General features: G+C 44.0%; 1 protein-coding gene across 12 annotated transcripts in view; it reads left to right on the top strand.

The window, feature by feature from the left end:
- The first annotated feature begins 1,494 nt into the window (after nt 1–1,494).
- clip1a (CAP-GLY domain containing linker protein 1a) overlaps nt 1,495–21,921 on the top strand; it is a 282,555-nt gene continuing 262,128 nt past the window's right edge. For 3 of the 12 annotated variants that reach the window (XM_072495392.1, XM_072495407.1, XM_072495383.1), the window contains exon 1: nt 1,504–1,695. The gene's annotated coding sequence lies outside the window, so the exon portion shown is untranslated. Of the gene's footprint in view, nt 1,696–21,921 lie in introns of all 12 variants that reach the window. The other 9 variants (XM_072495469.1, XM_072495451.1, XM_072495443.1 and 6 more) reach the window with 6 other exon arrangements.

Genomic DNA, 21,921 nt, shown 5'->3' with positions numbered 1-21,921 from the left:
TTGGAGAACCCAGCTCCCTATTTCCAATGCTGACACTCTCCAGTGCTGACTCTCCCTGAATCCAGTGTTGACACTCCCTGGAGCCTGTAGTGAAGCTCCCTGGAAACTGTGCTGATGTTCCCTAAACTCAATGCTGACTGCCTATATCCAATGGTGATATCCTCTGTATCCAGTGCTGATAATCTCCATATTCAGTACCATCACTCCTTGTTTCTAGCACTGGCATTCTCCATATAGAAGCAGTCACATCCCATATCCAGCACTAACATTGACTGAATCCAGTGCTGACACTCCTATATCCAGTTCTGATACTCGCTATATCCAGTGCTGACACTCCCTCATATCTAGTGTTGACACACCCCGTGCCCAGTGAAAGCTCGTTATATGCAATGCTCACACCCCTCATATCCAGTGCTGACCCCCTCATGTTTAGTGGCAACGCTCCCCATATCCAGTGCTGATTCCCTATTTCCAGTGCAAAACACTCCCTGTATCCAGTGTGGATGCTCCCCGTATCCTTAGAGTCATAGATGTTTACAGCATGGAAACAGGCCCTTCGGCCCAGCTTGTGGGCTGACTCAGTGTTGACACCCGTGTATCCATTGCTGCCACCATCATAACCACTGCTGACACCACATATTCAGTGATGAAACTCCCCCCATTCCAGCACCCACACTCCACGTATTCATTGCCAAAATCCCTGTATCCAACGCGGACATGCCCTACACACTGTGCTGATCTCTATAATTCAGTGGTGACATTCCCTGTATCTACTGCGAACACACCTTATACACCATGCTGATCCCTATATCCAGTGTGGGCACTTCTCATATCCAGTGCTAACACCTTCTCAATCCAATACTGATCCCTATATCCAGTTTTGACAACCCTGTATACAGTGTTGACACCCCATCCCATATCCAACGCTGGCAATTCTCCATTTGGGGCAGCACGGTAGCATAGTGGTTAGCACAATTGCTTCACAGCTTCAGGGTCCCAGGTTCGATTCCCGGCTTGGGCCACTGCCTGTGTGGAGTCTGCACGTTCTCCCCGTGTGTGCGTGGATTTGCTCCGGGTGCTCCGGTTTCCTCCCACAGTCCCACAGATGTGCAGGTTAGGTGGATTGGCCATGCTAAATTGCCCTTAGTGTCCAAAATTGACCTTAAGTGTTGGGTGGGGTTACTGGGTTGTGGGGATAGGGTAGAGGTGTGGACTTGGGTAGGGTACTCTTTCCAAGAGCCCGCATAGACTTGATGGGCCGATGGCCTCCTTCTGCACTGTAAATTCTATGATTTCCAGTACTGACACGCCCTGTATCCAGTGCTGACTCCCAATTTCCAGTTCTGACATACCCTGTATCTAGTGTTGACACCCCTATGTCCAGTGCTCACTCCCTGTATACAGTGCTGAAACACCCTGTATTCAGTGAAGACTCCCTGCAAACTCTGCTCACACCACTTCATATCCAGTGTTCCCCCCTCCCTCTATATCGAGCGCAGGCACTCTCCGTATCCAGTGCTGATTCCCTATCCACAGCCAGTGCTGACACTGGATTATCTCTGTGTGGGAGGTGGCGCCTGACGTCAGTTGGCGGGGCCGGCTTGTTGGGCTGGTTCGTTCACTGGAGCTCGGGCTCGGTGAGCAGAGAGGCCGGGTCGGGGGCGAGAGCCGGAAGCAAAGTTACCTCAAGTCCAGGTGAGTTTAAAAAAAAAAAACCCAGAGCTTTTGAAAGGGGAGCACCCCCTCCCGCCCCAGGCGGTCGGTTCACTGGAGGATTGGCCGGCGGGCGATGGCGGCCCTGGGACGGTGAGTGCGCCTGGGCCTCGGCTCTCTGGCTGGGCCTTTGGGAAAGGAAGCGGCTGGAAACTCCGCGTTGTCGGCAGCGGTTGGTGTTCCGAGCCGGGTTAATGTTTGAATGTGAACTTTGAAATCGTGAGTAAATGGTGACGGCGGGAACACCCATTCCATTCCCCCTTTTCTCTATCGACGGCGTTTTCCTAATAGAGAGGGACCGGGGAGACACACTGGTTGTCACTTCCAGCCGTCCTTTTCTCCACTTATCAGTGAGCATTTGATTATTCGGATTTTATTTTTAAGTATACACTTGCTGCTTCTCTCACATCGTTTTGCCTGTCAGATGACATGGGGAATGTGCCAACTCCCACAAGCGTTCTTTCACTTCAGTTCCTGCCAGCGTCTGCTCTGTTACTTTTCTTTCTCAAGTGTCCACTAAATTCATAACCTGTTGCGCACTATTGTAGACTGTGTCTCGAAATTATATCCACAAAATGAATAATGAAGTTGCATGAGCAACCCACGTTGTTGAATTCGTTTGTCATTAATAAATAGGTATGCCTGATGTTACTTCCATCAGATTTGTTTTAAAGTGGTTTAATCTGACTGGCAATAGGATTAAGTAGTGACAAACAGGTGAACTCTTCAGCTGGTCTTTTTCTGCTTGTCATTTTCGTAAATTTATAAGACTAGTTTTGTGTTCTTTACAGCTGCAGTTATCAGGTTTTTTTTTCGAATTCCTGTGTTACCGCCTAGCGGTTAATTCTTTAAAAAAAAATCCACGTGCAGAGATAGAGTTAATTGGATTGTACGCAATTGTATCCCAGTTTTAAGTCTCGCCATGGCGCCGCCCTCTCCCTTGCTCTATATCTCCTCCAGCACCACAACCCTGGCTGGATATCACCACTCCTTCTTTAGTTCTAGCCTCTTGAGCACCTCTGATTTTAATCCTTCCATCATAGGTGTTTGTGCCTTCATTTGCCTGGGCTCTGGAATTCCCCCTCCTTAAACTCCTCCGCACCCCTCTTTCCTCCTTAAAAACTATCTCCTTGACCATGTTTTTGGCCTTCTGTCTAAATATCACCTTCAGTGACCCAGAGTCCAGTGGACAATGTTGACATAACTGCAAGTCAGGATGTTATTGTGGCTTGGAGACGATCTTGCTGATAGGGTAGCACAAGTGGATAGCACTGTGGCTTCACAGCACCAGGGCCCCAGGTTTGATTCCCTGCTGGGTCACTATCTGTGCAGAGTCTGCACGTTCTCCCTGTATGTGCGTCGGTTTCCTCCGGGTGCTCTGGTTTCCTCCCACAGTCCAAAGATGTGCAGGTTAGGTGGATTGGCCATGCTAAATTGCCCTTGGTGTCCAAAAAGATGAGGAGGGGTTATTGGGTTACGGGGATGGGGTGGAAGTGAGGGCTTAAGTGGGTTGGTGCAGACTCGATGGGCTGAATGGCCTCCTTCTGCACTGTATGTTCTATAGTGGTGGTGTTATGCTGCACTTGTCCTTCTAGATTGTGGTAGTTGTGGGTTTGGAAAGTGCTGCTGAAGGAACCTTGGTGAGTTCCTACAGTACATCTGTAGGAACATACAGATACAGATAGGTACATACTGCTTCCAATGTTTCATCATTGGCAGAGGGATTAAATGTTTGTGGAAGGGGTAGTAGCATTCAAATAGGCTGCTTTGCCCTGGATGATGTTGAGCTTGAGTGCTATTGGAGCTGCACTCATCAAGGCAAGTGGGGAGTATACCATCACACTGCTGACTTGTGACTTGTAGATGGTGGGCAGGCTTTGGGGAGTCAGAAGGTGAGTTAACTTGCTACAGGATTCCTAGCCTTTGACCTCCTCTTGTAGCCACAGTATTTATATGGCTAGTCCAGTTACGTTTCTAATTAATGGTAACCCTCAGGATGTTGATAGTGGGGTTTCAGTGATGATAATGTCATCGCATGTCAAGAGACGATGGTTAGATCTTCTCTTGTAGGAGATGGCCTTGAACCGACACTTGTGTGTTGCGAATGGTTATATGCTACTTGTCAGCCCAAGCCTGGATATTGTCCAGGTCTTGCTACATTACTTCAGTATTTGATGAGTCTCAATTGATGCTGAACATTATGCAGTCATCAGCAATCGTCTCCATTTATGATGGGAGGCAGGTCATTGATGAAGCAGCTGATGGTAGTTGGGCCTAGGACACTACTGTGAGGAATTCTTGCAGTGATGCCCCAGAGTGGAGATGATTGACCTTCCTTTGTGCCAGGCATGTCTCAACCTGTAGATGGTTTACCTCCAGATCCGCATTTATTTCAGTTTTGCTAGGGCCCCTTGATACCATAGTAAACCGTGGCTTTGGTGTCCTGGGCAGTCACTCTCACCTCATTCCTTGAGTTCGGCTTTTTATCCATGTTTGGACAAAGGCTGCAATGAGGCCTGGAGCCATGTGCCTCTAGCAAAAACAAGACTTGGGAGTTGGTGAGCAGGTTTGATAGCACTGTTAATGACATCTTCCATCACTTTGCTGATGATTGACAGGAGGCTGAGAGGTAATTTACTGGATTTAGACTTGCCCTAATTGGACATTACTGGACAATTTTTCAGTCTTGAATGTTGTAGTTTGAATTCCCACCCCAGGTTTTAGATGTGTAATATAAGACGTTTCAGTGTTCTTGTAAGATCAACAGGGAGTTTTCATGAAACCCTGGCTGTCACCCCTCACCCAACAACACCAAAGAAAAAATTATTGGCCAGCTCTTTTCATTAGCTGTTTGGTGCTCGATGACTGCTGCATTTACCTAAATTAACAATGATGTCTTCTTGGAAAGTCATTGGCTGTGGAATTCTTGAGTGTGTGATACTATGCTCATGCATTTTAAAAATTAATTTATGGGATGTGGGTGTCACTGGCTAGCCTGTCACTAATTGCCCTTGAGAAGATGGTGATGAGCTGCCTCCCTGAGCCACTGCAATCCATCTGGTGTCGGTACTCTCTCTCCGTGCTATTCGGGAGGGAGTTCCACGATTTTGACCCAGTGACAGCGAAGGAATGGCATTGTATTTCCTTAGGAGCGTGAGTGGCCAACACATAAATAAATAAATAGCCAGGACACGATAGAAAGAGGAAAGCGAGGGAGGACCGGGGAGTTTTTGGGGGGGGGGGGAACAAGGTGAGGAGCAAAACCCATCAAGAAAAAATGGGGAACAGCAGTAAAAAAGGGGGGGGGTCAAGGAGAGAGGAGCTGGAATGGGGGGGGGGGGGGGGGCGATAGGGAGGATTGTAGGCTAAGCCAGCCAGACAGCAATAGACTGTAAATAGAAAAACCTAAGAAGGAACCTTTGTGACTGTACAATAAGTGAAAACGAACAGCAATATATATAATTTTGAAAATGCCAATAAAAAGATTTTTAAAAAAGTTTGTTGTTAAATGTCTTAATAGGAATGTAATGTGATGAAACATTACAATAAATTTGCTTTGGTGCAATTCTACATTGCCACACCCAAATGGTCATTTATTAGGTGTGAACCTCTGTTAATGTTGACATATTCACCACAGGGTGTATTTATTACAGCTGCTTCTGATAATACCCGTTTTCTATTGATAGTGGCTGAACAGCGATTAGGAGTGGAATAGCTGGCAGCATTGTTTCACTCTTTCCCAATCAGGGATGCTGAAGTCAGTTGCAGTATCTTCACCATTAACCTGGTGCGACCAAGCAGATTAAACTTGGCATGTTCTTGCTCTGCATGGCTTAGTTCAATGTCAAATGGCGTTTCGAGTTCATTGATTACAATTTGTAATATCTCCAAAGTACTGTTGAAGATTTATGCATTGGTTATACCCCTGAAAATTGTGCCAGTGAGTTTATGCTTGCTACTCATGGCAGGTTACTCCGATCCTCTTGCAAAAAAATGTTTTGTTAAGAATAATAGCCGCTGAATACATTCTCAGTGTTCTGGGTGGCTGGGTAGAAACATAAGGAATCTAATTTTTTAAAAAATAATTAAGAAGAACTTTTTGCTGTGTACTGGTTGCACGAGAGTAAAACACTATCAAAACAGAAGCCAACTTTGGTCCTATTGGAGGGGGTGTATTAACTATCTTACACTGTCTTAAAGAACATAGTCATTTTGAGAATTTTTTTTTTAAAAGGAACCAGCAGTGAAGTTTTCTGTCCCTCTCCCAGTGCGTACTTTATTTAGAAGGTAAAAGTAATTTTAAATTCTCCATTAAAATACTTTTAGGATTTATTTTCAGTCATAGAATCATGGAATCTACAGCGCAGAAGGAGGCCATTTGGCCCATCGAGTCTGCACTGGCCCTTGGAAAGAGCACCCTACTTAAGGCCACACCTCCACCCTGTAACCCAGTAACCCCACCTACCTTTTTTTGGACACTTGAGGGTAATTTAATATGACTAATCCACCTAACTTGCACATCTTTGGACTGTGGGAGGAAACCAGAGCACCCGGAAGAAACCCACGCAGACACAAGGAGAAAGTGCAGACTCCGTACAGACAGTGACCCAAGCCAGGAATCGAACCTGGGACCTTGGATTTGTGAAGTGGCAGTGCTAACCACTGTGCTACCGTGCAGCCCACTTTTTTGTAATTACAAAATAGCGTTTGCTTGTTGACTAGAAAGCCTAGGTTCTGTGCCTGCCTTGACTGCTAGGCATTCAGACTTCCCCAACAATTTCAATTTCACTAATCTTGGCTGCGATTCTCTGGGGCAGAGCCGCATGCTTTCAGAGGTGGAAAGAATCTCTTTCTGCATTATTCAAGACTGCCTTCCAGTGGCTGACATTCTTCAGTGTTACTCTGTGATTGGCTGATAGGAAATTTGCTTTTATTAGGCATAATTAATTATTCTCTCCCTGGGTGGGACACCCACTTTGACTATTGAGAACGCTGCACATTCATTGTCCTAACACTTGGTATAAAACATGTTGTGCCACTGTTACAATAGCCTTCTTTGCAATTATTAAACAATTTAATACTTGATGTGATAATGCCTTGTCATCTAAGAGGTAAACCTTATTAAACATTTGTTAAGTGGTTTGGAGTAACATAATGTTAAGATTGCATCTTCAAACTAGGTTAAAGATCAGTGATCAAACTAGTAAACCAATGACTGCAAATGTATTTATGCTTGTTTCTGTTGCGCTGGATTTTTACAAACAAACTGAAGAATTGCATTAAAAATATCTTGCCCCACCAGCTGCTTAATGGGCATTGGCTTGTGTCTGCTGTTCTTGGTGAATTTGGCATCTGGCTATACATAATGCATTAAATGTTGCAAATTTTGTAAAAAAGCACTATTTGGAGCAGCTAAATGATGTTTAGAATACACATTTCTTATATTTGATTCCTTGAGGAATCCTTTATTTGCCCTTATTTTTGGTTTCTGAACATCTGCACTCAACACAATTGAAAACTTGTAGGTTTTATTTCTGAAATGTTATGATGTAAAAGGAGGCATTACATGTGCTTTGATTTGTTTCCTTGTCTTTAAAATAGATGTGTCTCATTCACTGTTATTAACATCTTTGCATCTGTGCTCAGTAAGCGTGATACTGCAAAATTACACCTTATTAAAGCATAAGAAAAAAAGAACATACATTTGAAAAATGCCAGTGTATTTTGGAGCCTGTTACCTATTCTGCTAATTTGGTCCACAATGAATATTGGACGTGTTTTGACATTAAAATGTTTTTTTTCTTTTTACCTAAAAATAATTTTGAATGAAGAATCTACTAAATGCAGAAACAACTGATTTGTTTTTGGTCATGGATTAATGAGCGCTAGCAAATACTTTAGAATAATTAAGTAGTGGAAAGCTATAATATATTAATATGGATGCTTGGGAATGCAATTAATGATATGAATAAGACATTAAGATTATTCAAATAAACAATACATTTTTAATGATGGACCTGAAAGAGTTTGTTTATGTATGTATTTGTGTTCCTGTCGTATAATCAACATTTAATCCTCCTCAAATGTGTAGTTTAATCTCAATTCATCATGGACAATTGTTCTGGTGCAGATCAAACAGCTGTCGATTGGGTTTGCATGCACTCATAAGTATAGGTAAAATTACTTTCCAAAGGCAGGGATTAGAACTGTTATTTTGTCTTGAATGAGATGGGGGCATTGTCTTGCATGAAGTTAGAATTTTAAAGTGAAGGATGTAGGAGATTAGGAGTTGATGTTTGTCACCCAGAACAGGAGTTATGAGGTGAGCAAGGATTTATTGTGGAACAGGATACAGGTAGTAGTTTTGGATGAACTGAAACTTGGGGAGGAAGGAGGCCAAGCAGGTGAAATAGTTGAGCCTGCAAGGATGAGAGTTTCAGTAAGTAGGCGACCTTTGTGTCTCACCTTATTCAAGACTAGATATCAGATGGTTAAGTTGATAGACCTGGATATTTTCAGCATACATGTGGAAGTTGGGTCCATGTTTTTGGATCATGCCACCAAGGAGTAGTATATAGCTATGAAAGAGATGAAAGCTCATCATGGATTCTTGAGGGACTCCAAAGGTAACAGTGCTGGGTCAGAGGGGAGGCTATTGCTGGAGATGCACCACCTACTATTGTACAGGTAAAAGTGGAAATGAGGAAGGGAAATCACATTGAGCTGGGCCATGTAGGAGGCTTTGGAGAGGGCTACTGGTGTCATTAGTTGTGTCAAAAACCACAGCGGTTGAGAAGAACAATTGCAGCTATAGAAAGTAATTTGTAACTTCAATACCAGATATTACAGTGCTATGAAATCTGTTTAGAGAGATTAATACATGGATTTGCAGAAAGATAAGCATGGATTTGGGAGGCAGGAAACGGTTGTAGATTGGGCAGTAGTTTGCAAGGTTGGGGGGATGAGTGGGGTTCTTTCATGAGGTTGTTGATGCCAGCAGTTTTGAAATGGAGGGAGCTTGTAATAATAATCGCTTATTGCCACAAGTAGGCTTCAATGAAGTTACTGTGAAAAGCCCCTAGTTGCCACATTCTGGCGCTTGTTCGGGGAGGCTCGTACAGGAATTGAACCCGCACTGCTGGCCTTAATCTGCATTACAAGCCAGGTATTTAGCCCACTGTGCTAAACCAGCCGCTAACCTGAGGAGTGAATTATTTGCAATGTCAGCCATCCATGAGACCAGGAGAAAAAGTTGTGGTTCATCAGTTTAGAAAGTATGGGATCAAGGAAGTAGGAAATGGGTCTCTTGGACAAGATGAACTCCGAGGGCATAGGAAAATAGCACAGAAACTAGAGAAAGACATGGGTTCAGGCCTGGGCAGGAGATGGGAAGGTTTGGTGGGGAAGAAGCAGCAGAGATGCTAAATGGATGATAATTGTTGTTTCAACGTAATTCATTAGTTCATGGGTTCCTTGCACTTCTGTGGGGTGTAGGAGTTAAGAATACAGAGAGATGATTGATGTAGAGAAAAGCAATTGGATTATTTTAACTTTCCAGTGTGATCCTGGCAAAGTGGGTTTTGACGGAGGCGAGTGAGGCTTGATGTGCCCAGCAGATCTGGTGATGGGTTGCAAAACCAGGAGTGCATGAGGTGAGCTTGAGTTTGAATCACTTGGATTTGAAGAGCAGAGGCATTCATGGTAGAGGTTGGTTGGTATGGGAGAGATTAAAGGTTTTATTGAGTATAAAGATATCAAAGTTAGAGATGAAGGCATGACAAAACGGGTTGACAGCTGCAGAAGTATTGTAGTGCATTTAAGGTCATGGCAGTCAGCAACTTGAATGTGCTATTGTGAATGACTTGGGAGAGTTGGCTTTCCATGGTTGAAATGAAATAAAAGTAGAATTGGAAGGCAGTAGAAGATGTGGGTGATGAGATACAACAAGTAATTGGAGATTACTTAATCTATGATCAAGACCGTGGGAGTAGAGAAGACATGGAGATAGCAAGGTTTGGGAATTAGCCATGAATAATTTAGGGGGGGGGTCATGTGTATGGAGACGAGAGCTTTAGAGGAGACGGGAGGACAATGGAATCAGAGGAGAGCGTAATGTGTTGATCTGTAAATTGTGATCACTCGGGTTGAGGGTTGCTCCATAGAGGTTGAAGAAAGAAAAGGGATATAGAGGGGTTATAGGGTATGAAGGTAAAAGCAAACATGTTTTTCTTAAGGTGATGTAATGAGATGAAGTGTTCGAAGAGATGATGGTGAGGTGGGATTTCGCAATAAGGACCATGTGGCAATCGTATTTCGGGCAAGACTAGAAATTCCACAACAATGTTTTCTTGACTACAACAATGAAACTTCTGAGATTCTTGATCTTAACGTGTAGTTCAACCAGCTCAGTAGAAAATCACTTGACCAGTTTAGTTTGGCTCTCCCTCATGTAGGAACTGATATAAAGCAGTAACAGAAATAAACTTCTTTGCTGTCACTTAATATTTTCGCTGTTTGCATCTGGAGCGTACCAAACCATGTTGTAACTTTGAACTCCAGCAACCAGATGCAGAAAGACGTTTTGATTGCACATGGATAGTTTGAGTCAGTATGTTCTGCGTAGGTCTGTGCTGACTTATACCACCGACTGTAAGATCTACAGTTTTCTTTGATCTATACAGAAGCCGTGGTTTTCAATCAGACAGTGGTTTTTAATATATAATAATAATGTGGGTGACATGGTAACTTGGAGACTTCTATTTTCATCTGTGGGAATTGGGTTTGAATTTGTAGTGGACAGAGTACTTCTTGTCTTGCTGCAAGAGTTGCATGTCAGATGAGTTTGTTATTGCTACAAATCTAGGGCATAAAACTATTCTGAACCAAATTGGTATCCTAAAGAAGCAGAAAAATGGCTGGTGCGAGAACTGTAAACATTTTCATTAATATTTGTTAATGCTTTCACAAGTCGGTGCCTTGTGGCAGTCCACATAGAAAAGATTATTTTTTGGAGCAGTTTGCCAGACTTATCCTTCGGTTTTAAGAGACCATTAATATTCAAGAGGATCCTTAATAATGGGAATTCCATACTTATTAATGCATTTTATTTGTCCTCCTTTCGTAATCTTTTTGAAATACCTGACTCTTTTAAATCTACTGAGTAAGCCTTCCCTTCATGGTTTATCCATCACAATCTATACTGCTTCTCTTTGATTACCTCATACTCTAGTACTCAGGCACTCCATCCCTGATTATAGATTCCACTAATTGCCCTAGAACTGTCCGTCCCTCTTAAAATAATAGAATGCCTTTTGCATTTTCCAATCCAAAGACCGTTTTCTCACCTATTTTAATACCCGGGTTCAGAAACCATCAGGGTCTGTTTGTTCAGTCTCAGTCACATTATTTTTTCCAATGCCATTTTCCCCCTTCGACTTACTTTTAGACTCCCTTGTACTGTTTATTTTTAAAAAAAATTTAGAGTACTCAATTATTTTTTTTCCCAATTAAGGGGCAATCCACCTAACCACATCTTTTGGGTTGAGGGGGTGAAACGCACGCAGACACTGGGAGAATGTGCAATGCAAACTCCACACAGACAGTGGGCCGGGATCGAACCCGGCTCCTCAGTGCCATAGGCAGCAGTGCTAACCACTGTGCCACTGTGCTGCCCGACTCCTTGTACTGTTGATATTTTGTCCTTTTCCTTTACTGTGAAGTAGGTACAAATTTGGTTAACAAACCTGCCATTGCCGTATCCATTACAGTCTCACTTGTATCAGTCCTAATGGCCCACAAACTGCATTATTGTTCTTTTAATATATTTCTAGCATCTTTTACTGCTAAGTTTGATATTACTGCTAAGTTTGATAATCCTATTAAGTTTTTCTTTATTTTTTTTGAATCTCATTATTTTCTTTGTATCTCTTTGTCATTTTATAGTTCTTCCTGTCTGCTGCATCTCCACATGTCCTTGCGTTTGTGTAATTCTCTAATTTAGCTTAATATTGTCTTTCATCCATTTGTTGACAGTAGTTACTTTGCCATTTACCTTTCAGGGGTTAGTACTGTTTTTTTATTTTGCCAACAATTACTTTTCCTAGTTTTACCCATTAAATGTTCATCACTCTTAACGCAGTGAGTTTATTTCACATCCCTTTGAAATTTATGACTTGAATTTAAAGCTGGGTTTGTGACTCTCTTTCTCACAAAAGTAGAAATTTGTTGCCTTTCTGACTTGAGCGTTTAGCTTCTCCCAGGCTGGGAAGATTAAAGTAAGGAAAAGGTGAAACTCCTCGGTGAAATCTGATTGTACAATCTGATGTCATTTTCATTGTGTCAGCCATGAAGCACGGTGGGATTTATTTTCTTCAGGAATACAAATGGGAAACCATGTCTGCTTTTGGACTTTATGTACCCAGTTAAACATCTTCAAATAGTTGTTAATAGTACCGCATTAAGTGGTGAAATTTCAGAGTTTTAATACTAACTGCTTAATGATGTCCTAAGCACAGCAAGATCTTTTCTATTCACCTTTTCATAATATTGCACTGTCAGAATTATACCAAATGCAAGACCTGTATTAGAAACTGAAATAGGACCAAGTTGCAAAAGCAGAAATGAATTAAATTCCGAGGTAAAGGCAGCCTTTTAAGTAAATCAGATAAATTGTGTGTGATAGTCAATTGCCTGATACACTAATGGTGACAAACAAAAGGTTGCAAGGCATATTATTGCAAACTAACTTGGGTAGCTAAAAGTGGAGGAAAGTAATGAAGGATGTTCCCGATAGTCCAGAATCAGTGGTCACAGTCGAAGGATATGGAGTAAATCATTCAGGACTGATGATGAGAAGTTTCTTCACCCAGAGAGTGGTGAGCCTATGGAATACACTACCACAGAAAGTAGTCCAGGCCAAAACATTTGTGTGTTTTCAAGGAGGAGTTAGTTTTGGCTCTTGGGCTAAAAGGATCACAGTCCAAAGATGTGTGGGTTAGGTGGATTGGCCATGCTAAATTGCCCCTTAGAGTCCAAGGATGTGCAGGTTAGACTACTGGTTTATGGAGATAGGGCTAGATGGACTTGGTAGAGTGACCAATCGAAGGGTTAGTGCAGACTCAATGGCCGAATAGCCTCCTTCTGCATTGTAGGGATTCTATGATGTTGGTGGGTGGGGGGAGGGCGGAGAATGGGAGCTGAAACAGGTTACTGGGCTGGAGGATGAGCCATGACATTGAATAGCGGAGCAGACTCGAAGGGACAAATGGCATACTCCTGCTCCTATTTCCTATGTTTCTATGCAGTAATTATAAACTGAACAGCAAAATTAAAACTGTCTAGAGCAGTTAAAAGTTAATGGATATTTGTTTTGTGGTGATGGGTCACTTGTTCAAAGTCTTCACTTTACTGGTAACTTGAGAATCATAAATTTTGCAGGAACTTTAGTCATGTGTAATGCCATGTGATTATAAGCTACATTTTGGATTCAGTTGGACATCATTGTTATATATAATTAGTAAAAGCACATCTAGTGAGTTCATCTTGAAGCAGTAAGGATGGCCATTAGCTTAAATTAAATCAGGTGGTGACCAATTTCACTACTAAAGCAATCTTTTAAAAAATGAAACCGAGCTCCAGAGGCTTCCTGTACTATTTATATTTTAATGATTGTTGGTAAGCTCTTTCTAAATAATAAATATTTTAGCACCAATTGGAGACTGATGATCATTGCATATTACATGTGCTTAGCATGCATATGTCGAACTAAGCTTTCTCTTCATCCCTAAGTGACCAGGCAGTAAATGAATGTTTCCTTGCTCACGTAGACTTAAGAAGGACAGCACTCTTAGTATTTTATGGAAGAGGGGTAAGAAATGTACCACAGGGCCTAGATGTAGTCTAACAGGAACTATAAAGCACCATGTGATTGCATTAAACTACAGATTAAATGTATTTCTTCCATTCACCAAGACACCAAAGTTGTCAGATGATATCTAGGGTTAAAGTTACACCTGTTAAAAGTCTTTGCGTGAGCTATTAATCCTTTTCTAAACCCATTTCCTCCCCATAACTTTCAAGGTGTGTGCTCATTCCATTGACATTGGACAGCAGCCACACCCTTGGGTGTGTGTGTTCATTAAAGAGCTTTGGTTTGAATTTTGTTTGACTATTGTCCAAAAATGATGTAAGCCTTTGCGCACTATTTTCATATTTCGGTACCTTATTTCCATTTTAGTATTTTTTGTTTTTCATTATATGCGAGAAAACGCAGGCAGGGAGAATGGCGTCATGGCGGGAGTGGAAAATATCATGCAAAGGCCAAAAATCGTCTGGGCCTGTCGGACAATTAGAATAAGGTGTTTCACAACGGTGCACAAGAAATGTGCAGCTGGCAACCTGCATGTCACTCATGACTTTGAGGTTAGTTTGCGTAGCTTGCATCACACAGCTCTTGCAGGAACCAGCGGAGTCTTCACAGGCAGCACCACATCACTTTCAATGGGTTGTCACAGGCAGGTCTCCACCCACCAGACCAGTGGTAAACGGGTGTGGCTTTTGATGGGCAGCAGTGTTAGATTTGTTCTGGGGAGGGCAGCACGGTGGCGCAGTGGTTAGATCTGCTGCCTCATGGCGCCGAGGTCCCAGGTTGTATCCCGGCTTTGGGTCACTGTCCGTGTGGAGTTTGCACATTCTCCCCGTGTTTGTGTGGGTTTCGCCCTCACAACCCAAAGATGTACAGTGTGGGTGGATTGACCATGTTAAAATTGCCCCTTAATTGGAAACAATGAATTGGGTACTCTAAATTTAAAAAGAAAATGTCTGTTCTGCGGAAGTGGGTTATTTGACCTCTGGCAGGAAAGAAGGCTGCAGGGCTAGGACTCCCCTGGGAAAGGGGGCAACTGGCCTTGGGCAGGAGAAGGGGCTACATTGCCAGAAGGGGCCGGATTAGAGCAGTGCTGAGTGAAGAAGCACTCCAGTTTACATTGAGCTTGAAAAGACTGTCCTTGCCGAGTCCAGAGCGAGGGCTTATCAGTCCATTCTCAGTCATGCCCAGTTGTGCGCAGGGCATGATCTTAATGTCACATGCCTCGGTCTGTGGTGTTTCTGGCATTGTAATGGGCTGCAGGTTGCACACTCAGTCAAGGGTGACATCTGCAGCCAACAGATGGGGAAAGGGCACTAGTGGGCTATCTGAGACTGTATGGGGATGTATATGCTTAACTGTGTAAGTGGCCTCAAGATGGGGTGGGGTGAGATCAAAAATGTTCGGGGACTAACAAATGGATGTGCACTAGAAATTCCCGGTCAAGGAATACAGCGGGAGGATGGAGCTGTCCGTGAAGGGACAATATGAACTCTCTGGGATGATGGGAGGGGTTTCCATATTCTCTCAAGGAGTGTCCAAGCTGGTTTGGCAGAGAGTTTTCAGCATTGTCCAACCTGCAGTGATTGCACAGTACAAAATTAAAAAGAGGAGAAGCTCTGCTGGTGAAGGCTGCAGGTGGATTGGAGGGAACAAAGAACAAAGAAATGTACAGCACAGGAACAGGCCCTTCGGCCCTCCAAGCCCGTGCCGACCATGCTGCCCGACTAAACTACAATCTTCTACACTTCCTGGGTCCGTATCCCTCTATTCTCATCCTATTCATGTATTTGTCAAGATGCCCCTTAAATGTCACTATCGTCCCTGCTTCCACCACCACCTCCGGTAGCGAGTTCCAGGCACCCACTACCCTCTGTGTGAAGAAGGTGCATGTATTGGTGAAGGTCGGGTAGCAGTTGAAGGGATTCATAACTGAACTGTGCCTTTACAAATGAGGAGTGACACAGCTGAGACATGTTGGGAGCTTTTCAATGACACTGCAGGGAATCAGGAAAGTGAAACAATGATGCCCATTCATGCAAGTCTAATTTCACGAAGTTGCACAAATTGGGGATTTTCACAGTAACTTCATTGCAGTGTTTATGTAAGCCTACTTGTGACACTAATAAAGATTATTATTATCCTCCTTGTTTGCAGCATGGACATTCCCCAGAGTGATCATGTCCTCCAAAGCAACTGGAGAAGCTTCAGAATTCTTTTAGAAAGTTGGTGCTGGATGGTTCAAAGTAGGGAAGGACAGGCATCCCTTAAATAATCTTGTTCGAATTGAATTTGATTTATTGTCACGTGTACAGAGGTACAATGAAAAGTATTGTTCTGCAGACAGTCCAGTCCGATCGTTCCATACATGAAAAAACATAGGACATGCATAAATACACAATGTAAATACATAGGTACAGGCATCGGGTGAAGCATACGGAGTGTAGTACTCAGTAGAGATCAGTTCAGTCCATACGAGGGTCATTCAGAAGTCTGGTAACAGCTTGGAAGAAACTATTTTTGAACCTGTTAGCCCATGTTCTCAGACATTTGTATCTCCTGCCTGATGGAAGAAGTTGGAAGGGAGAATAACCCGGGTGAGAGGGGTCTTTGATTCTGCAGCCCGCTTTCCCAGTCAGTGGATGGAAGGCAGGCTTATGTGATGGACTGGGCTGTGTTCACAACTCTCTGTAGTTTCTTACTGTCTTGGGTCGAGAAGTTGCCATACCAGCTGTGATGCAGCCAGATAGGATGCTTTCTATTGTGCATATGTAAAAATTGATGAGTGGGCATGCCGAATTTCCTTAGTTTCCTGAGGAAGTATCGTCGCTGTTGTGCTTTCTTCGTTGTTGCGTCTCCGTGGGTGGATCAGGACAGATTTTTGGTGTTGTGCACACCTAGGAATTTGGACCTGTCAACCATCTCCACCTCGGCACCATTAATGACAGGGCTGTATATGATATTTTGCTTCTGAAGTCAATGACCAGCTCTTTAGTTTTGCTGACGTTGAAGGAGAGTAAGTTGTCATTGCACCACTCCACTGGATTCTCTATTTCCCTCCTGTACTGTGACTCATCGTTGTTAAGAGATCTGATCCACTATGGTCATATAAGCAAACGTATAGATGGAGTTGGAGCCAGATTTTGCCACAGTCGTGTGTGTGTATAGGGAGTATAGTAGGGGAGCTAAGTACGCAGCTTTGCGGGGCCCTGATATTGAGGACTATTGTGGAGGTGTTATTTATTCCTACTCATTGTGGTCTATGGGTCAGGATGTCGAGGATCCAGTTGCAGAGGGAGGAGCCAAATCCTAGGTATTGGAGCTTTGATATGTGCTTGGCTGAGATTATGGTGTTGAAAGTGGAGCTGTAGTCAATGAATAGGAGTCTGATGTGGGAGTCCTTGTTGTAGAGATGCTCCAGGAATGAGTGTAGGACCAGGGAGATGGGGTTCGCTGTGGGCTGGCTGTGGCGGTATGTGAACTGCAGTGGATCAAGGCATTCTGGGACAATGGAGTTGGTGTGTCTCATGACCAACCTCTTGAAGCACTTCACAGTGATAAATGTCAAGGCGACTGGACAGTAGCCATTGAGGCACATAACCTGGTGGTTCTTTGGCACCATTAAGATGGTGGTCTTCTTGAAGAAGGTGGGAACTTCGGAACGTAGTAGGGAGAGGTTGAAGATATCTGCGAACACATCTGCCGGTTGGTCCGCGCAGGATCTGAGTGTATAGCCAGGGTCTCTGCCAGGACCCGTCATTTTCCGAAGGTTCACTTTCAAGAAGGCCAATCTGACTTGGAAGCTGTGACGGTAGGTATGGGTTTGTCCGAGGCTGCTGGGGCAGTTGACAACGGTTTGGTGGTTTCTTGCTCGAACTGAGCATAGAATGCATTCATCGGAGAGGGATGTGCTAGTGCCGGAGATTCTACTCTGCTTTGCTTTGTAGCCCGTTATTAGATTTAAGCCTTGTCACAACAGCCAAGAGTCTGTGACGTTAGTCTAAGAATCTAGCTTAGCCTGGTATTGTCTCTTGGAATCCCTGATGGCTTTGCGGAGGTTGTACCTGAATTTCTTATATAGGTCAGGGTCGCCTGTCTTGAATGCCTCAGACCTGGCATTCAGTAGGGAATGAATCTCCCGATTCAACCATGGTCTCCGGTTGGGGAATGTACGTACTACCTTCTTTGGCACGCAGCCTTCTACACACTTACTAATGAAGTCTGTGATGGTGGTGGCATACTCATTTGGGTTGGCTGCTGAATTCTTGAATATGGACCAGTCGACTGACTCCAAGCAATCGTGTAGCCTTGGACTAGCATTGCACCACCTTCTTAACCTGATTCTCCTGCTTAAGTTTCTGCTTGGGTACTGGGAGAAGGAACATCATCTTCTGGTCTGAATTTTCCGAAACGCAGTCGGGGGTTGGATCGGTAGGTGCCCTTGATGTTTGTGTAACAGTGGTCAAGAATGTTGGCGCCCCTGGTGGGACAGGAGATGTGTTGGCAGAATTTTGGCAGTACACTCTTGAGGTTGGCCTGGTTGAAGTCCCTGACCATGATGAACAAGGCCTCCGGGTATTCTTTAAAAAAAAAAAAAAAAAAAAGTTTTTATTGAGGATTTTTAAGTTTACAATGAGGAGGAGCTTAAGCAAGCTAATGTCAGAGGGGAAGAGACCAGAGCATGGGCGAGACTAGGCAGGTGTGCACTTAAGGCCTTGTGATAACCACCAGGAAGATGATGCATTGCAATAAGTACTCTTGGAAAAACTGTCATGATCAACAAGTACACGAGCATTGCAATTCCTCGCATTTCAACCATGCACCTCAATATGAGAGTGAATTGTTACACATCAGGCTCGCGTTCTCCTGATCTTTTGAATGATGATGAAGCCTCTGGAACATATGTCCTCTACTGAGACAAAAAAGCTATGTCCTCTACTGAGGCAAAAAAGCTATCTCGAGGGGTGTGTCTCGGCATCAGAAAGTGCTGCTTCTTCAAGGATCTCTCCAGCATCCCAGTTGCAACAGCAACCTAAAGAGGCAGAAGCTGTTGTACAATCCCCAGTGGGTTTGTAGCTATATGCCTTCAATCTGCGAGGCTCCTGAAGGAGATCCATCCAAAGCAATGGGATAGCACTCTTTGTGGAACATGGTTAATCTGACAATTCACATTTGGAACAAGGCAGCGAATGATGTTCCGCTGCTTTAGAGATGACTTTGTTGACTGTGATGTATTCTTCCCAATCACAGTGACATCCGCTGATCTCTGGGATGCTGGGCTGCCTCAACATTGTCTAAAGCAACACTCCGCAATTCCAAAGCATGCTCAACGGCTCTATTGCTGCCAGAGATCATCATTTGGAATTAGCATCAGTGAGCTCGGTGAGTGCTCGGGTGAAGGGATGCACAGCTGTGTATCCCACTTTATGCCGAGAGCCTTGTCCTTGTAATACGTGCAACTGCTGGGTGAGGTGCTCAAGGTTGTGAGCGACAGGACAATCCTATGGCAAAGAGGGACAGAGCTTCGTCACCTTGAGGTAGCAAAGTGACCCCACTTATTGGTGAGGTCAGCAGGTGTACACTCAGTCAACGAGGTTGGCAGACAGTATTGCACAGAAGGTTGCCAATAGGTTCATAGCATGAAAACCCTGCCATGAGACACAGCATGATATATGACGGTGCTTTGTGTGAACACATCTCTCCTTGTACACTACACATTCCACCTTTTCAAGAATAGAGATGAGATAGAACACTTCTGCCTCGGTCTTCCATAGCTAAGAATAAACATGACATGACCCTGCAAAGTATGTGAATGACGTTTGCTCCACAAGCACACTTGACATTTAAAGTTGAGGCACCACTTGTCAAAAATAATCTGGAAAAGCCCACACACTGATGTTATTGAAGCACATGACATAGACGAGAGGCCCATGATAGCAACATCTGCAATAAGTGGGGATAGGGACCAATGTATCACACCTGACTGGCAGCAATACTGCTCTTCACAAAAATGAGGTATACTCAGAGGAGAGGTGAAATGGGTGCGATTCTATTTACATTTGTGAACATGTGAACACACCGCTGTGCTAAATGTTTCTAATTTTCATAACCCTAATGCTACGTCTGGGTGTATCCTGGACATCCACAATGAAGGTGCAGGCAGCCTGCTGAATACTGTGCTCTGTTTGGGATGATTTTGGCAAGTGTCCTCTGGAGAGCCCTGCTCTGCTTTGGGTTTTCTGCTGTAGGGCAGGTGGAACTTCAGCCTGTAGAGTTGGAGGTGACAGGGTCACAAGAAGAGGGGATTGAGGTCACCTGGGCGGATGGCCCATCTGCTGGTCCCTATGTGTGCCAGAGGACCCCTGGCTGACTGAGGAGAAGGGACAGCTGGAGTGACATTGATCTAGGGCCGAGCCCGGAGGCTCGTCATGTGACTCTGTCTCAGCAGATTCCTGTCATCCCGGTGACAGTGATCTCTGATGCCTCTGCCTGTTGTGGACCAGATTATGCGCTGTCCTCACCAGATTGTGACTCTGAGCCTGCTCTATAAGAAGATCCCACTGAGGTGTGTGTATCTTTGCTGGTGGAGGGTGTGGGTGAGCGTTGTAACAGATCTTCTGTCATGGTGTCATTGGGGTTTGGGCTAACGGCATGGCTGTCGGGTGCTTGGCTGAGGTTTCAATCAAAGAAAATAGAGATAATTCATGCATGGCAGAGAATTCTAAAATAGTACAATGCACTCAGCCTGGTGGTTTGAGGGATGAACTGATGCAGGATCCTCGTGGATTTTTGCCACCGACCTCGCTGTCGCTGCAAGTACACGTCCAGTCTGGCCAGCTCTGTGGTTCAGTTTTCAAACCGAGAGGACCTTGATTTCCGACATCACCCCTGGTCTGGGACTTCTTCCTGTGATGTTTTCGAACTTTATCGGGCATAAAGATGGATGAAGAGAGTGTGAGCAAGATGCATACCAAGGCAGATGACCAGGATGTGTGGGCGGTGAGTGGAGTCATGGACAGGGTGAGGACATGAATTTCAGAGGATATGAGGCTGGATGGATGTGAGAGTGAGTGGTGATGTCACTTGAGCTTGCAGCATGTGTTGATAGGCTTGTGAGTTGAGAGTGATGAGATGGCTGGCATACCCTGGTGGAACATTCATCCTCACCCTGTACTAGATGTCTCGCCTCTTCTGTATTGTATTAGCACAGACCACTGCTGCCACCAGCCTCCCAAGCTGGATTGGTTACCTCCTGGAGCTCCTGTGGCCAGAGCATGGGTTGAGGTCATTATGAGGGGGCCTCCACAACATCAAGCAGGCAACCCAATGAGGCATCAATAAATCTGTGGCTGCTGTCGTCTTGCCCATGGACGGTGTTTCTTTGAGGCAATCCTGGGCTGCCGACATGAGAAACCGGTGCGTGGCTGTAGTTTTGATATGGCACCTGGAGTGAGGAAGCGATTTCACTGCAAGGCTGGCAAATCAGACGCCACCCACCAGCGAGTCGTCGTGTTTCCCATACATGCTTCATCAGTGGGGAGCAGACGATGCCACTAATGCGGCCGGTGGGTAGAACACCGGTTTTCATACCTGCTGCTACACTTATTGCGATGCAGGAAAAATCCCGTCTTGTAGAGTCTATAAACTCTCAGAAATCTTAAGGCAATGGCACAGTGTGCTTTTTTAAACACAAAAAATGCTGCTGCCTCATGGCGTCGAGGTCGCAGGTTCGATCCTGGCTCTGGGTTACTGTCTGCGTGGAGTTTGCACATTCTCCCTGTGTTTGCGTGGGTTTCGCCCCCACAACCCAAATAATGTGCAGGGTAGGTGGATTGGGCATGCCAAATTGCCCCTTAATTGGAAAAAATGAATTGGGTACTCTAAATTTATATTTTTAAAAAAAAAAAGGTGTTTTCTCATATTTGGTTCTAAGGTTGTTCAAGAGGTGTAATCAATTTTACAAAAATACCTTTGACAAAGCGATGAATGTTTTATGAAAAGATTGTTTTATGAAAAGATTTATCAAAGAGCTGAGTAGGTAAGCACTTTTATTGTAAATTGGTAATAAACAAAATTATGCTGAATATGTACATTCCTCTCCTCACAGTACACGTGTGTAATCCAGGAAGAATAATAATGAAATAGGAGACTGATGTATTGGACACTGCCTCAACAACTCTTGGAATCTTGCCTCATGCCGCAGGATCCTATTTATCTTATTACTTCATCAGATTTTGTATTGGGAGTGTCTAGATTTTGTTTTGCTGACATAATGAGGAGTTGTGTAATCTGAAAGCTATTAATACTCTGCTTTTAATGTTAAATGATGAACTAGGAATATTTGT

Source organism: Scyliorhinus torazame, chromosome 1 (assembly GCF_047496885.1).
Source record: "Scyliorhinus torazame isolate Kashiwa2021f chromosome 1, sScyTor2.1, whole genome shotgun sequence".
In the NCBI taxonomy this organism is placed as follows: Eukaryota; Metazoa; Chordata; class Chondrichthyes; order Carcharhiniformes; family Scyliorhinidae; genus Scyliorhinus; species Scyliorhinus torazame.
The sequence above is the reverse complement of the archived record's forward strand: the minus strand, read 5'-3'. Positions and strand labels throughout refer to the sequence as shown.